Source organism: Heterodontus francisci, chromosome 8 (genome assembly GCF_036365525.1).
Source record: "Heterodontus francisci isolate sHetFra1 chromosome 8, sHetFra1.hap1, whole genome shotgun sequence".
In the NCBI taxonomy this organism is placed as follows: Eukaryota; Metazoa; Chordata; class Chondrichthyes; order Heterodontiformes; family Heterodontidae; genus Heterodontus; species Heterodontus francisci.
In genome coordinates this window covers 134,946,930-134,964,341 of record NC_090378.1, presented here as the reverse complement: position 1 = coordinate 134,964,341, position 17,412 = coordinate 134,946,930, and positions in this window count along the sequence as shown.

The window sequence follows — 17,412 nt, the reverse complement described above, 5'->3', positions numbered from 1 at the left end:
TGACACTCTCTGACACTCTCAATCATTCTCTGACACTCTCTGACACTCTCAGACACTCTCTGACACTCTCTATCACTCTCTATCACTCTCTGACACTCTCTGACACTCTCTGACACTCTCTATCACTCTCTATCACTCTCTGAAACTCTCTGACACTCTCTGACACTCTCTATCACTCTCTGACACTCTCAGACACTCTCTGACACTCTCTGAAACTCTCTATCACTCTCTATCACTCTCTGACACTCTCTGACACTCTCTGAAACTCTCAGACACTCTATCACTCTGTGACACTCTCTGACACTCTCTGAAACTCTCTATCACTCTCTATCACTCTCTGACACTCTCAGACACTCTCTGACACTCTCTGAAACTCTCTCTCACTCTCTATCACTCTCTGACACTCTCTGACACACTCTGACACTCTCTATCACTCTCTGACACTCTCTGTATCTCTCTCTGACACTCTCTGACACTCTCAGACAATCTCAGACGCTCACTATCACTCTCTGACACTCTCTATCACTCTCTATCACTCTCTATCACTCTCTGACACTCTCTGACACTCTCTGACACTCTCTGACACTCTCAGACACTCTCAGACACTCTCAGACACTCTCTGAAACTCTCCATAACTCTCTATCACTCTCTATCACTCTCTGACACTCTCTGACACTCTCTGACACTCTCTGAAACTCTCCATAACTCTCTATCACTCTCTATCACTCTCTGACACTCTCTGACACTCTCTGACACTGTCTGACACTCTCTGACACTCTCTGACAGTCTCTGACACTCCCTGAAACTCTCTATCACTCGCTGTCACTCCCTGACACTCTCTGACACTCTCTGACACTCTCTATCACTCTCTATCACTCTCTGTCACTCTCTGACACTCTCTGACACTCTCAGACAATCTCTGACACTCTCTGACACTCCCTGAAACTCTCTATCACTCGCTGTCACTCCCTGACACTCTCTGACACTCTCTGACACTCTCTATCACTCTCTATCACTCTCTGACACTCTCTGACACTCTCTGACACTCTCTATCACTCTCTATCACTCTCTGACACTCTCTGACACTCTCAGACACTCACTATCACTCTCTGACACTCTCTGACACTCTCTGACAGTCTCTATCACTCTCTATCACTCTCAGACACTCTCAGACACACTCTGACACTCTCTGACACTCTCTGAAACTCTCTATCACTCTCTATCACTCTCTGACACTCTCTGACACTCTCTGACACTCTCTGACACTCTCTATCACTCTCTATCACTCTCTGACACTCTCTGACACTCTCAGACACTCTCTGAAACACTCTGAAACTCTCTCTCATTCTCTGACAATCTCTGACACTCTCTGAAACTCTCTATCACTCTTTATCACTCTCTGACACTCTTTGACACTCTCTGACACTCTCTATCACTCTCTATCACTCTCTGACACTCTCTGACACTCTCTGACACTCTCTATCACTCTCTATCACTCTCTGACACTCTCAGACACTCTCAGACACTCTCTGACACTCTCTGACACTCCCTGAAACTCTCTATCACTCCCTGACACTCTCTGACACTCTCTGACACTCTCTATCACTCTCTATCACTCTCAGACACTCTCAGACACACTCTGACACACTCTGACACTCTCTGAAACTCTCTATCACTCTCTATCACTTTCTGACACTCCCTGACACTCTCTGACACTCTCTGACAGTCTCTATCACTCTCTATCACTTTCTGACACTCCCTGACACTCTCTGACACACTCTGACACTCTCTGACACTCTCTATCACTCTCTATCACGCTCTGACACTCTCAGACACTCTCAGACACTCTCTGACACTCTCTGACACTCCCTGAAACTCTCTGAAACTCTCTATCACTCTCTATCACTCTCTATCACTCCCTGACACTCTCTGACACTCTCTGACAGTCTCTATCACTCTCTATCACTCTCAGACACTCTCAGACACACTCTGAGACTCTCTGAAACTCTCTATCACTCTCTATCACTTTCTGACACTCTCCGAAACTCTCTGACACTCTCTATCACTCTCCATCACTCTCTGACACTCTCTGACACTCTCTGACACTCTCAGACACTCTCTGAAACACTCTGAAACTCTCTATCACTCTCTATCACTCTCTGACACTCTCTGACACTCTCTGACACTCTCTATCACTCTCTGACACTCTCTGACACGCTCTGACACTCACTATCACTTTCTATCACTCTCTGACACTCTCTGACACTCTCTATCACTCTCTGACACTCTCAGACACTCACTATCACTCTCTGACACTCACTATCACTTTCTATCACTCTCTGACACTCTCTGACACTCTCTATCACTCTCTGACACTCTCAGACACTCACTATCACTCTCTATCACTCTCTGACACTCTCTGACACTCTCTGACACTCTCTGACTCTCACTGAAACTCTCTTACACTCTCTATCACTCTCTGACACTCTCTGACACTCTCTTACACTCTCTATCACTCTCTGACACTCTCTGACACTCTCTGACACTCTCTATCACTCTCTGACACTCTCAGACACTCACTATCACTCTCTGACACTCTCAGACACTCACTATCACTCTCTGACACTCTCTGACAGTCTCTATCACTCTCTATCACTCTCTGACACTCTCTGACACTCTCTGACACTCTCTGACACTCTCTGACTCTCACTGAAACTCTCTATCACTCTCTATCACTCTCTGACACTCTCTGACACTCTCTGACACTCTCTGACACTCTCTATCACTCTCTGAACTCTCTGACACTCTCTATCACTCTCAGACACTCTCAGACACTCTCTGAAACTCTCCATAACTCTCTATCACTCTCTATCACTCTCTGACACTCTCTGACACTCTCTGACACTCTCTGAAACTCTCCATAACTCTCTATCACTCTCTATCACTCTCTGACACTCTCTGACACTCTCTGACACTCTCTGACACTGTCTGACACTCTCTGACACTCTCTGACAGTCTCTGACACTCCCTGAAACTCTCTATCACTCGCTGTCACTCCCTGACACTCTCTGACACTCTCTGACACTCTCTATCACTCTCTATCACTCTCTGTCACTCTCTGACACTCTCAGACAATCTCTGACACTCTCTGATACTCCCTGAAACTCTCTATCACTCGCTGTCACTCCCTGACACTCTCTGACACTCTCTGACACTCTCTATCACTCTCTATCACTCTCTGACACTCTCTGACACTCTCTGACACTCTCTATCACTCTCTATCACTCTCTGACACTCTCTGACACTCTCAGACACTCACTATCACTCTCTGACACTCTCTGACACTCTCTGACAGTCTCTATCACTCTCTATCACTCTCAGACACTCTCAGACACACTCTGACACTCTCTGACACTCTCTGAAACTCTCTATCACTCTCTATCACTCTCTGACACTCTCTGACACTCTCTGACACTCTCTGACACTCTCTATCACTCTCTATCACTCTCTGACACTCTCTGACACTCTCAGACACTCTCTGAAACACTCTGAAACTCTCTCTCATTCTCTGACAATCTCTGACACTCTCTGAAACTCTCTATCACTCTTTATCACTCTCTGACACTCTTTGACACTCTCTGACACTCTCTATCACTCTCTATCACTCTCTGACACTCTCTGACACTCTCTGACACTCTCTATCACTCTCTATCACTCTCTGACACTCTCAGACACTCTCAGACACTCTCTGACACTCTCTGACACTCCCTGAAACTCTCTATCACTCTCTATCACTCCCTGACACTCTCTGACACTCTCTGACACTCTCTATCACTCTCTATCACTCTCAGACACTCTCAGACACACTCTGACACACTCTGACACTCTCTGAAACTCTCTATCACTCTCTATCACTTTCTGACACTCCCTGACACTCTCTGACACTCTCTGACAGTCTCTATCACTCTCTATCACTTTCTGACACTCCCTGACACTCTCTGACGCACTCTGACACTCTCTGACACTCTCTATCACTCTCTATCACGCTCTGACACTCTCAGACACTCTCAGACACTCTCTGACACTCTCTGACACTCCCTGAAACTCTCTGAAACTCTCTATCACTCTCTATCACTCTCTATCACTCCCTGACACTCTCTGACACTCTCTGACAGTCTCTATCACTCTCTATCACTCTCAGACACTCTCAGACACACTCTGACACTCTCTGAAACTCTCTATCACTCTCTATCACTTTCTGACACTCTCCGAAACTCTCTGACACTCTCTATCACTCTCCATCACTCTCTGACACTCTCTGACACTCTCTGACACTCTCAGACACTCTCTGAAACACTCTGAAACTCTCTATCACTCTCTATCACTCTCTGACACTCTCTGACACTCTCTGACACTCTCTATCACTCTCTGACACTCTCTGACACGCTCTGACACTCACTATCACTTTCTATCACTCTCTGACACTCTCTGACACTCTCTATCACTCTCTGACACTCTCAGACACTCACTATCACTCTCTGACACTCTCTGACAGTCTCTATCACTCTCTATCACTCTCTGACACTCTCTGACACTCTCTGACACTCTCTGACACTCTCTGACTCTCACTGAAACTCTCTTACACTCTCTATCACTCTCTGACACTCTCTGACACTCTCTTACACTCTCTATCACTCTCTGACACTCTCTGACACTCTCTGACACTCTCTATCACTCTCTGACACTCTCAGACACTCACTATCACTCTCTGACACTCTCAGACACTCACTATCACTCTCTGACACTCTCTGACAGTCTCTATCACTCTCTATCACTCTCTGACACTCTCTGACACTCTCTGACACTCTCTGACACTCTCTGACTCTCACTGAAACTCTCTATCACTCTCTATCACTCTCTGACACTCTCTGACACTCTCTGACACTCTCTGACACTCTCTATCACTCTCTGAACTCTCTGACACTCTCTATCACTCTCTGACACTCTCTGACTCTCTCTGACAGTCTCTATCACACTCTATCACTCTCTGACACTCTCTGACACTCTCAGACACTATCTGACACTCTCTGACACTCTCTGAAACTCTCTATCACTCTCTATCATTCTCTGACACTCTCTGACACTCTCTGACACTCTCTATCACTCACTATCATTCTCTGACACTCTCTGACACTCTCAGACATTCTCAGACACTCTCTGAAACTCTCTGAAACTCTCTATCACTCTCTGTCACACTCTGAAACTCTCTAACACTCTCTGACACTCTCTATCACTCTCTGACACCCTCTGACACTCTCTGACACTCGCAGACACTCTCTCACACTCTCTGACACTCTCTATCACTCTCTGAAACTCTCTGACACTCTCTGACACTCTCTGACACTCTCTATCACTCTCTATCACTCTCTATCACTCTCTATCACTCTCTGAAACTCTCTGACACTCTCTGACACTCTCTATCACTCTCTATCACTCTCTGACACTCTCTGACACTGTCAGACACTCTCTGACACTCTCTGACTCTCACTGAAACTCTCTATCACTCTCTATCACTCTCTGACACTCTCTGACACTCTCTGACACTCTCTGACACTCTCTATCACTCTCTGAACTCTCTGACACTCTCTATCACTCTCTGACACTCTCTGACTCTCTCTGACAGTCTCTATCACACTCTATCACTCTCTGACACTCTCTGACACTCTCAGACACTATCTGACACTCTCTGACACTCTCTGAAACTCTCTATCACTCTCTATCATTCTCTGACACTCTCTGACACTCTCTGACACTCTCTATCACTCACTATCATTCTCTGACACTCTCTGACATTCTCAGACACTCTCAGACACTCTCTGAAACTCTCTGAAACTCTCTATCACTCTCTGTCACACTCTGAAACTCTCTAACACTCTCTGACACTCTCTATCACTCTCTGACACCCTCTGACACTCTCTGACACTCGCAGACACTCTCTGACACTCTCTGACACTCTCTATCACTCTCTGAAACTCTCTGACACTCTCGGACACTCTCTGACACTCTCTATCACTCTCTATCACTCTTTATCACTCTCTGAAACTCTCTGACACTCTCTGACACTCTCTGACACTCTCTATCACTCTCTATCACTCTCTGACACTCTCAGACACTCTCTGACACTCTCTGACACCCTCTGACACTCTCTATCACTCTCTGACACTCTCTGACACTGTTTGAAACACTCTATCACTCTCTATCACTCTCTGACACTCTCTGACACTCTCTATCAATTTCTGACACTCTCAGACACTCTCTGCCACTCTCTGACACTCTCTGAAACTCTCTATCACTCTCTATCACTCTCTGACACTCTCTGACACTCTCTGACACTCTCTGACACTCTCTGACACTCTCTATCACTCTCTGACACTCTCAGACACTCTCTGACACTTTCTATCACTCTCTATCACTCTCAGACACTCACTAGCACTCTCTGACACTCTCTGACACTGTCTGACACTCTCTGACACTCTCTGACACTCTCTATCACTCTCTGACACTCTCTGACACTGTTTGAAACACTCTATCACTCTCTATCACTCTCTGACACTCTCTGACACTCTCTATCACTTTCTGACACTCTCAGACACTCTCTGCCACTCTCTGACACTCTCTGAAACTCTCTATCACTCTCTATCACTCTCTGACACTCTCTGACACTCTCTGACACTCTCTGACACTCTCTGACACTCTCTATCACTCTCTGACACTCTCAGACACTCTCTGACACTTTCTATCACTCTCTATCACTCTCAGACACTCACTAGCACTCTCTGACACTCTCTGACACTGTCTGACACTCTCTGACACTCTCTGACACTCTCTATCACTCTCTGACACTCTCTGACACTCTCTGACACTCTCTGACACTCTCAGACACTCACTATCACTCTCTGACACTCTCTGACAGTCTCTATCACTCTCTATCACTCTCTGACACTCTCTGACACTGTCAGACACTCTCTGACACTCTCTGACACTCACTGAAACTCTCTATCACTCTCTATCACTCTCTATCACTCTCTGACACTCTCTGACACTCTCTGACACTCTCTGACACTCTCTATCACTCTCTGACACTATCTGACACTCTCAGACATTCTCAGACACTCTCTGAAACTCTCTATCACTCTCTATCACTCTCTATCACTCTCTGACACTCTCTGACACTCTCAGACACTCTCAGACACTCTCTGACACTCTCTGAAACTCTCTATCACTCTCTATCACTCTCTGACACTCTCTGACACTCTCTGACACTCTCTGACACACTCTATCACTCACTGTCACTCTCTGACACTCTCTGACACTCTCAGACACTCTCAGACTCTCTCTGAAACTCTCTGAAACTCTCTATCACTCTCTATCACTCTCTATCACTCTCTGACACTCTCTGACACTCTCTGACACTCTCTGACACTCTCTATCACTCTCTGACACTCTCTGACACTCTCAGTCACTCTCTGACACTCTCTATCACTCTCTGACACTCTCTGACTCTCTCTGACAGTCTCTATCACACTCTATCACTCTCTGACACTCTCTGACACTCTCAGACACTCTCTGACACTCTATGAAACTCTCTATCACTCTCTATCATTCTCTGACACTCTCTGACACTCTTTGACACTCTCTATCACTCACTATCACTCTCTGACACTCTCTGACACTCTCTGACACTCTCAGACACTCTCAGGCACTCTCTGAAACTCTCTGAAACTCTCTATCACTCTCTGACACTCTCTGACACTCTCAGACACTCTCTATCACTCTCTATCACTCTCTGACACTCTCTGACACTCTCTGACACTCTCTGACACTCTCTGACACTCTCTATCACTCTCTGACACTCTCAGACACTCTGACACTCTCTGACACTCTCTAACACACTCTGACACTCTCTATCACTCTCTGACACCCTCTGACACTCTCTGACACTCGCAGACACTCTCTGACACTCTCTGACACTCTCTATCACTCTCTGACACTCTCTGACACTCTCAGACACTCTCTATCACTCTCTATCACTCTCTGACACTCTCTGACACTCTCTGACACTCTCTGACACTCTCAGACTCTCTCTGACACTGTCTGAAACACTCTATCACTCCCTATCACTCTCTGACACTCTCTGACACTCTCTATCACTTTCTGACACTCTCAGACACTCTCTGCCACTCTCTGACACTCTCTGAAACTCTCTATCACTCTCTATCACTCTCTGACACTCTCTGACACTCTCTGACACTCTCTGACACTCTCTATCACTCTCTGACACTCTCAGACACTCTCTGACACTCTCTGACACTCTCTGAAACTCTCTATCACTCTCTATCACTCTCTGACACTCTCTGAATCTCTCAGACACTCTCTGACACTCTCTGACACTCTCTATCACTCTCTGACACTCTCTGACACTCTCTGACACTCTCTGACACTCTCTGACACTCTCTGAAACTCTCTATCACTCTCTATCACTCTCTGACACTCTCTGACACTGTCTGAAACACTCTATCACACTCTATCACTCTCTGACACTCTCTGACACTCTCTATCACTTTCTGACACTCTCAGACACTCTCTGCCACTCTCTGACACTCTCTGAAACTCTCTATCACTCTCTATCACTCTCTGACACTCTCTGACACTCTCTGACACTCTCTATCACTCTCTATCACTCTCTGACACTCTCAGACACTCTCTGACACTCTCTGACACTCTCTGAAACTCTCTATCACTTTCTATCACTCTCTGACACTCTCTGACACTCTCTATCACTCTCTGACACTCTCAGACACTCTCTGACACTCTCTGACACTCTCTGAAACTCTCTATCACACTCTATCACTCTCTGACACTCTCTGAATCTCTCTGACACTCTCTGACAATCTCTGACACTCTCTATCACTCTCTGACACTCTCTGACACTCTCTGACACTCTCTATCACTCTCTGACACTCTCTGACACTCTCTGACACTCTCTGACACTCTCAGACACTCACTATCACTCTCTGACACTCTCTGACAGTCTCTATCACTCTCTATCACTCTCTGACACTCTCTGACACTGTCAGACACTCTCTGACACTCTCTGACTCTCACTGAAACTCTCTATCACTCTCTATCACTCTCTGACACTCTCTGACACTCTCTGACACTCTCTATCACTCTCTGACACTATCTGACACTCTCAGACATTCTCAGACACTCTCTGAAACTCTCTATCACTCTCTATCACTCTCTATCACTCTCTGACACTCTCTGACACTCTCAGACACTCTCTGACACTCTCTGACACTCTCTGACACTCTCTGAAACTCTCTATCACTCTCTATCACTCTCTATCACTCTCTGACACTCTCTGACACTCTCAGACACTCTCTGACACTCTCTGACACTCTCAGACACTCTCTGACACTCTCTGACACTCTCTGACACCCTCTGACACTCTCTATCACTCTCTGACACTCTCAGACTCTCTCTGACACTGTCTGAAACACTCTATCACTCTCTATCACTCTCTGACACTCTCTGACACTCTCTATCACTTTCTGACACTCTCAGACACTCTCTGCCACTCTCTGACACTCTCTGAAACTCTCTATCACTCTCTATCACTCTCTGACACTCTCTGACACTCTCTGACACTCTCTATCACTCTCTGACACTCTCAGACACTCTCTGACACTCTCTGACACTCTCTGAAACTCTCTATCACTCTCTATCACTCTCTGACACTCTCTGAATCTCTCAGACACTCTCTGACACTCTCTGACACTCTCTATCACTCTCTGACACTCTCTGACACTCTCTGACACTCTCTGACACTCTCTGACACTCTCTGAAACTCTCTATCACTCTCTATCACTCTCTGACACTCTCTGACACTGTCTGAAACACTCTATCACACTCTATCACTCTCTGACACTCTCTGACACTCTCTATCACTTTCTGACACTCTCAGACACTCTCTGCCACTCTCTGACACTCTCTGAAACTCTCTATCACTCTCTATCACTCTCTGACACTCTCTGACACTCTCTGACACTCTCTATCACTCTCTATCACTCTCTGACACTCTCAGACACTCTCTGACACTCTCTGACACTCTCTGAAACTCTCTATCACTTTCTATCACTCTCTGACACTCTCTGACACTCTCTATCACTCTCTGACACTCTCAGACACTCTCTGACACTCTCTGACACTCTCTGAAACTCTCTATCACACTCTATCACTCTCTGACACTCTCTGAATCTCTCAGACACTCTCTGACAATCTCTGACACTCTCTATCACTCTCTGACACTCTCTGACACTCTCTGACACTCTCTATCACTCTCTGACACTCTCTGACACTCTCTGACACTCTCTGACACTCTCTGACACTCTCAGACACTCACTATCACTCTCTGACACTCTCTGACAGTCTCTATCACTCTCTATCACTCTCTGACACTCTCTGACACTGTCAGACACTCTCTGACACTCTCTGACTCTCACTGAAACTCTCTATCACTCTCTATCACTCTCTGACACTCTCTGACACTCTCTGACACTCTCTATCACTCTCTGACACTATCTGACACTCTCAGACATTCTCAGACACTCTCTGAAACTCTCTATCACTCTCTATCACTCTCTATCACTCTCTGACACTCTCTGACACTCTCAGACACTCTCAGACACTCTCTGACACTCTCTGACACTCTCTGACACTCTCTGAAACTCTCTATCACTCTCTATCACTCTCTGACACTCTCTGACACTCTCTGACACTCTCTGACACACTCTATCACTCACTGTCACTCTCTGACACTCTCAGACACTCTCAGACACTCTCTGAAACTCTCTGAAACTCTCTATCACTCTCTATCACTCTCTGACACTCTCTGACAATCTCTGACACTCTCTATCACTCTCTGACACTCTCTGACACTCTCAGTCACTCTCTGACACTCTCTGTCACTCTCTGACACTCTCTGACACTCTCTGACTCTCTCTGACAGTCTCTATCACACTCTATCACTCTCTGACACTCTCTGACACTCTCAGACACTATCTGACACTCTCTATCACTCACTATCACTCTCTGACACTCTCTGACACTCTCAGACACTCTCAGACACTCTCTGAAACTCTCTGAAACTCTCTATCACTCTCTATCACACTCTGAAACTCTCTAACACTCTCTGACACTCTCTATCACTCTCTGACACCCTCTGACACTCTCTGACACTCGCAGACACTCTCTGACACTCTCTGACACTCTCTATCACTCTCTGACACTCTCTGACACTCTCAGACACTCTCTATCACTCTCTGAAACTCTCTGACACTCTCTGACACTCTATGACACTCTCTGACACTCTCTATCACTCTCTGACACTCTCAGACACTCTCTGACACCCTCTGACACTCTCTATCACTCTCTGACACTCTCTGACACTCTCTGACACTCTCTGACACTCTCTGACACTCTCTGAAACTCTCTATCACTCTCTATCACTCTCTGACACTCTCTGACACTGTCTGAAACACTCTATCACACTCTATCACTCTCTGACACTCTCTGACACTCTCTATCACTTTCTGACACTCTCAGACACTCTCTGCCACTCTCTGACACTCTCTGAAACTCTCTATCACTCTCTATCACTCTCTGACACTCTCTGACACTCTCTGACACTCTCTATCACTCTCTATCACTCTCTGACACTCTCAGACACTCTCTGACACTCTCTGACACTCTCTGAAACTCTCTATCACTTTCTATCACTCTCTGACACTCTCTGACACTCTCTATCACTCTCTGACACTCTCAGACACTCTCTGACACTCTCTGACACTCTCTGAAACTCTCTATCACACTCTATCACTCTCTGACACTCTCTGAATCTCTCAGACACTCTCTGACAATCTCTGACACTCTCTATCACTCTCTGACACTCTCTGACACTCTCTGACACTCTCTATCACTCTCTGACACTCTCTGACACTCTCTGACACTCTCTGACACTCTCTGACACTCTCAGACACTCACTATCACTCTCTGACACTCTCTGACAGTCTCTATCACTCTCTATCACTCTCTGACACTCTCTGACACTGTCAGACACTCTCTGACACTCTCTGACTCTCACTGAAACTCTCTATCACTCTCTATCACTCTCTGACACTCTCTGACACTCTCTGACACTCTCTATCACTCTCTGACACTATCTGACACTCTCAGACATTCTCAGACACTCTCTGAAACTCTCTATCACTCTCTATCACTCTCTATCACTCTCTGACACTCTCTGACACTCTCAGACACTCTCAGACACTCTCTGACACTCTCTGACACTCTCTGACACTCTCTGAAACTCTCTATCACTCTCTATCACTCTCTGACACTCTCTGACACTCTCTGACACTCTCTGACACACTCTATCACTCACTGTCACTCTCTGACACTCTCAGACACTCTCAGACACTCTCTGAAACTCTCTGAAACTCTCTATCACTCTCTATCACTCTCTGACACTCTCTGACAATCTCTGACACTCTCTATCACTCTCTGACACTCTCTGACACTCTCAGTCACTCTCTGACACTCTCTGTCACTCTCTGACACTCTCTGACACTCTCTGACTCTCTCTGACAGTCTCTATCACACTCTATCACTCTCTGACACTCTCTGACACTCTCAGACACTATCTGACACTCTCTATCACTCACTATCACTCTCTGACACTCTCTGACACTCTCAGACACTCTCAGACACTCTCTGAAACTCTCTGAAACTCTCTATCACTCTCTATCACACTCTGAAACTCTCTAACACTCTCTGACACTCTCTATCACTCTCTGACACCCTCTGACACTCTCTGACACTCGCAGACACTCTCTGACACTCTCTGACACTCTCTATCACTCTCTGACACTCTCTGACACTCTCAGACACTCTCTATCACTCTCTGAAACTCTCTGACACTCTCTGACACTCTATGACACTCTCTGACACTCTCTATCACTCTCTGACACTCTCAGACACTCTCTGACACCCTCTGACACTCTCTATCACTCTCTGACACTCTCAGACACTCTCTGACACTGTCTGAAACACTCTATCACTCTCTATCACTCTCTGACACTCTCTGACACTCTCTATCACTTTCTGACACTCTCAGACACTCTCTGCCACTCTCTGACACTCTCTGAAACTCTCTATCACTCTCTATCACTCTCTGACACTCTCTGACACTCTCTGACACTCTCTGACACTCTCAGACACTCTCTGACACTCTCTGACACTCTCTGACACTCTCTGAAACTCTCTGACACTCTCAGACACTCTCTGACACTCTCTGACACTCTCTGAAACTCTCTATCACTTTCTATCACTCTCTGACACTCTCTGACACTCTCTATCACTCTCTGACACTCTCAGACACTCTCTGACACTCTCTGAAACTCTCTATCACTCTCTATCACTCTCTGACACTCTCTGAATCTCTCAGACACTCTCTGACACTCTCTGACACTCTCTATCACTCTCTGACACTCTCAGACACTCTCTGACACTCTCTGAAACTCTCTATCACTCTCTATCACTCTCTGACACTCTCTATCACTCTCTGACAATCTCTGACACTCTCAGACACTCTCTGACACTCTCAGACACTCTCTGAAACTCTCTATCACTCTCTATCACTCTCTGACACTCTCTGACACTCTCTATCACTCTCTGTCACTCTCTGACACTCTCAGACACTCTCTGACACTCTCTGAAACTCTCTATCACTCTCTGACACTCTCTGACACTCTCTATCACTCTCTATCACTCTCTGACACTCTCTGACACTCTCTGACACTCTCTGACACTCTCAGACACTCTCAGACACTCTCTGACAGTCTCTGAAACTCTCTATCACTCTCTGACACTCTCTGACACTCTCTGACACTCTCTGACACTCTCTATCACTCTCTGACACTCTCAGACACTCTCTGACACTCTCAGACACTCTCTGAAACTCTCTCTCACTCTCTATCATTCTCTGACACTCTCTGACACTCTCTGACACTCTCTATCACTCTCTATCACTCTCTATCACTCTCTGACACTCTCAGACACTCTCTGACACTCTCTGACACTCTCTGACAGTCTCTATCACTCTCTATCACTCTCTGACACTCTCAGACACTCTCAGACACTCTCTGACACTCTCAGACACTCTCAGACACTCTCTGACACTCTCTATCACTCTCTGACACTCTCTGAAACACTCTATCACTCTCTGACAATCTCTGACACTCTCTGACACTCTCTGAAACTCTCTATCACTCTCTATCACTCTCTGACACTCTCTGACACTCTCTGAAACTCTCTGACACTCTCTATCACTCTCTGACACTCTCAGACTCTCTCTGACACTCTCTGACACTCTCTGAAACTCTCTATCACTCTCTGACACTCTCTGACACTCTCTGACACTCTCTGACACTCTCTATCACTCTCTGACACTCGCAGACACTCTCTGACACTCTCTGACACTCACTATCACTCTCTGACACTCTCTGACACTCTCTATCACTCTCTATCACTCTCTGGCACTCTCAGACACTCTCTGACACTCCCTGAAACTCTCTATCAATCTCTATCACTCTCTGACACTCTCTGACACTCTCTATCACTCTCTATCACTCTCTATCACTCTCTATCACTCTCTATCACTCTCAGACACTCACTATCACTCTCTGACACTCTCTGACACTCTCTGACAGTCTCTATGACTCTCTATCACTCTTTGACACTCTCAGACACACTATGACACTCTCTGAAACTCTCTCACTCTCTATCACTCTCTATCACTCTCTGACACTCTCTGACACTCTCTGACACTCTCTATCACTCTCTATCACTCTCTATCACTCTCTGACACTCTCTGACACTCTCAGACACTCTCAGACACTCTCTGAAACTCTCTGAAACTCTCTGACAGTCTCTATCACTCTCCATCACTCTCTGACACTCTCTGACACTGTCAGACACTCTCTGACACTCTCTGACACTCACTGAAACTCTCTATCACTCTCTATCACTCTCTGACACTCTCTGACACTCTCTGACACTCTCTGACACTCTCTATCACTCTCTGACACTATCTGACACTCTCAGACATTCTCAGACACTCTCTGAAACTCTCTATCACTCTCTATCACTCTCTATCACTCTCTGACACTCTCTGACACTCTCAGACACTCTCTGACACTCTCTGACACTCTCTGAAACTCTCTATCACTCTCTATCACTCTCTATCACTCTCTGACACTCTCTGACACTCTCTGACACTCTCTGACACACTCTATCACTCACTGTCACTCTCTGACACTCTCTGACACTCTCAGACACTCTCAGACTCTCTCTGAAACTCTCTGAAACTCTCTATCACTCTCTATCACTCTCTATCACTCTCTGACACTCTCTGACACTCTCTGACACTCTCTGACACTCTCTATCACTCTCTGACACTCTCTGACACTCTCTATCACTCTCTGACACTCTCAGACACTCTCTGACACTCTCAGACACTCTCTGACACTCTCTGACACTCTCTGAAACTCTCTATCACTTTCTATCACTCTCTGACACTCTCTGACACTCTCAGACACTCTCTGACACTCTCTGAAACTCTCTATCACTCTCTATCACTCTCTGACACTCTCTGAATCTCTCAGAAACTCTCTGACACTCTCTGACACTCTCTATCACTCTCTGACGCTCTCTGACACTCTCTGACACTCTCTGAAACTCTCTATCACTCTCTGACACTCTCTGACACTGTCTGAAACACTCTATCACACTCTATCACTCTCTGACACTCTCTGACACTCTCTATCACTTTCTGACACTCTCAGACACTCTCTGCCACTCTCTGACACTCTCTGAAACTCTCTATCACTCTCTATCACTCTCTATCACTCTCTGACACTCTCTGACACTCTCTGACACTCTCTATCACTCTCTATCACTCTCGAACACTCTCAGACACTCTCTGACACTCTCTGACACTCTCTGAAACTCTCTATCACTTTCTATCACTCTCTGACACTCTCTGACACTCTCTATCACTCTCTGACACTCTCAAACACTCTCTGACAATCTCTGAAACTCTCTATCACTCTCTATCACTCTCTGACACTCTCTGAATCTCTCAGACACTCTCTGACAATCTCTGACACTCTCTATCACTCTCTGACACTCTCTGACACTCTCTGACACTCTCTGACACTCTCTATCACTCTCTGACACTCTCTGACACTCTCTGATACTCTCTGACACTCTCTATCACTCTCTGACACTCTCAGACACTCACTATCACTCTCTGACACTCTCTGACAGTCTCTATCACTCTCTATCACTCTCTGACACTCTCTGACACTGTCAGACACTCTCTGACACTCTCTGACTCTCACTGAAACTCTCTATCACTCTCTATCACTCTCTGACACTCTCTGACACTCTCTGACACTCTCTATCACTCTCTGACACTATCTGACACTCTCAGACATTCTCAGACACTCTCTGAAACTCTCTATCACTCTCTATCACTCTCTATCACTCTCTGACACTCTCTGACACTCTCAGACACTCTCTGACACTCTCTGAAACTCTCTATCACTCTCTATCACTCTCTGACACTCTCTGACACTCTCTGACACTCTCTGACACACTCTATCACTCACTGTCACTCTCTGACACTCTCTGACACTCTCTGACACTCTCTATCACTCTCTGACACTCTCAGACACTCTCTGACACTCTCTGAAACTCTCTATCACTCTCTATCACTCTCTGACACTCTCTATCACTCTCTGACAATCTCTGACACTCTCAGACACTCTCTGACACTCTCAGACACTCTCTGACACTCTCTGAAACTCTCTATCACTCTCTATCACTCTCTGACACTCTCTGAATCTCTCAGACACTCTCTGACACTCTCTGACACTCTCTATCACTCTCTGACACTCTCAGACACTCTCTGACACTCTCTGAAACTCTCTATCACTCTCTATCACTCTCTGACACTCTCTATCACTCTCTGACAATCTCTGACACTCTCAGACACTCTCTGACACTCTCAGACACTCTCTGACACTCTCTGAAACTCTCTATCACTCTCTATCACTCTCTGACACTCTCTATCACTCTCTGACAATCTCTGACACTCTCAGACACTCTCTGACACTCTCAGACACTCTCTGAAACTCTCTATCACTCTCTATCACTCTCTGACACTCTCTGACACTCTCTATCACTCTCTGTCACTCTCTGACACTCTCAGACACTCTCTGACACTCT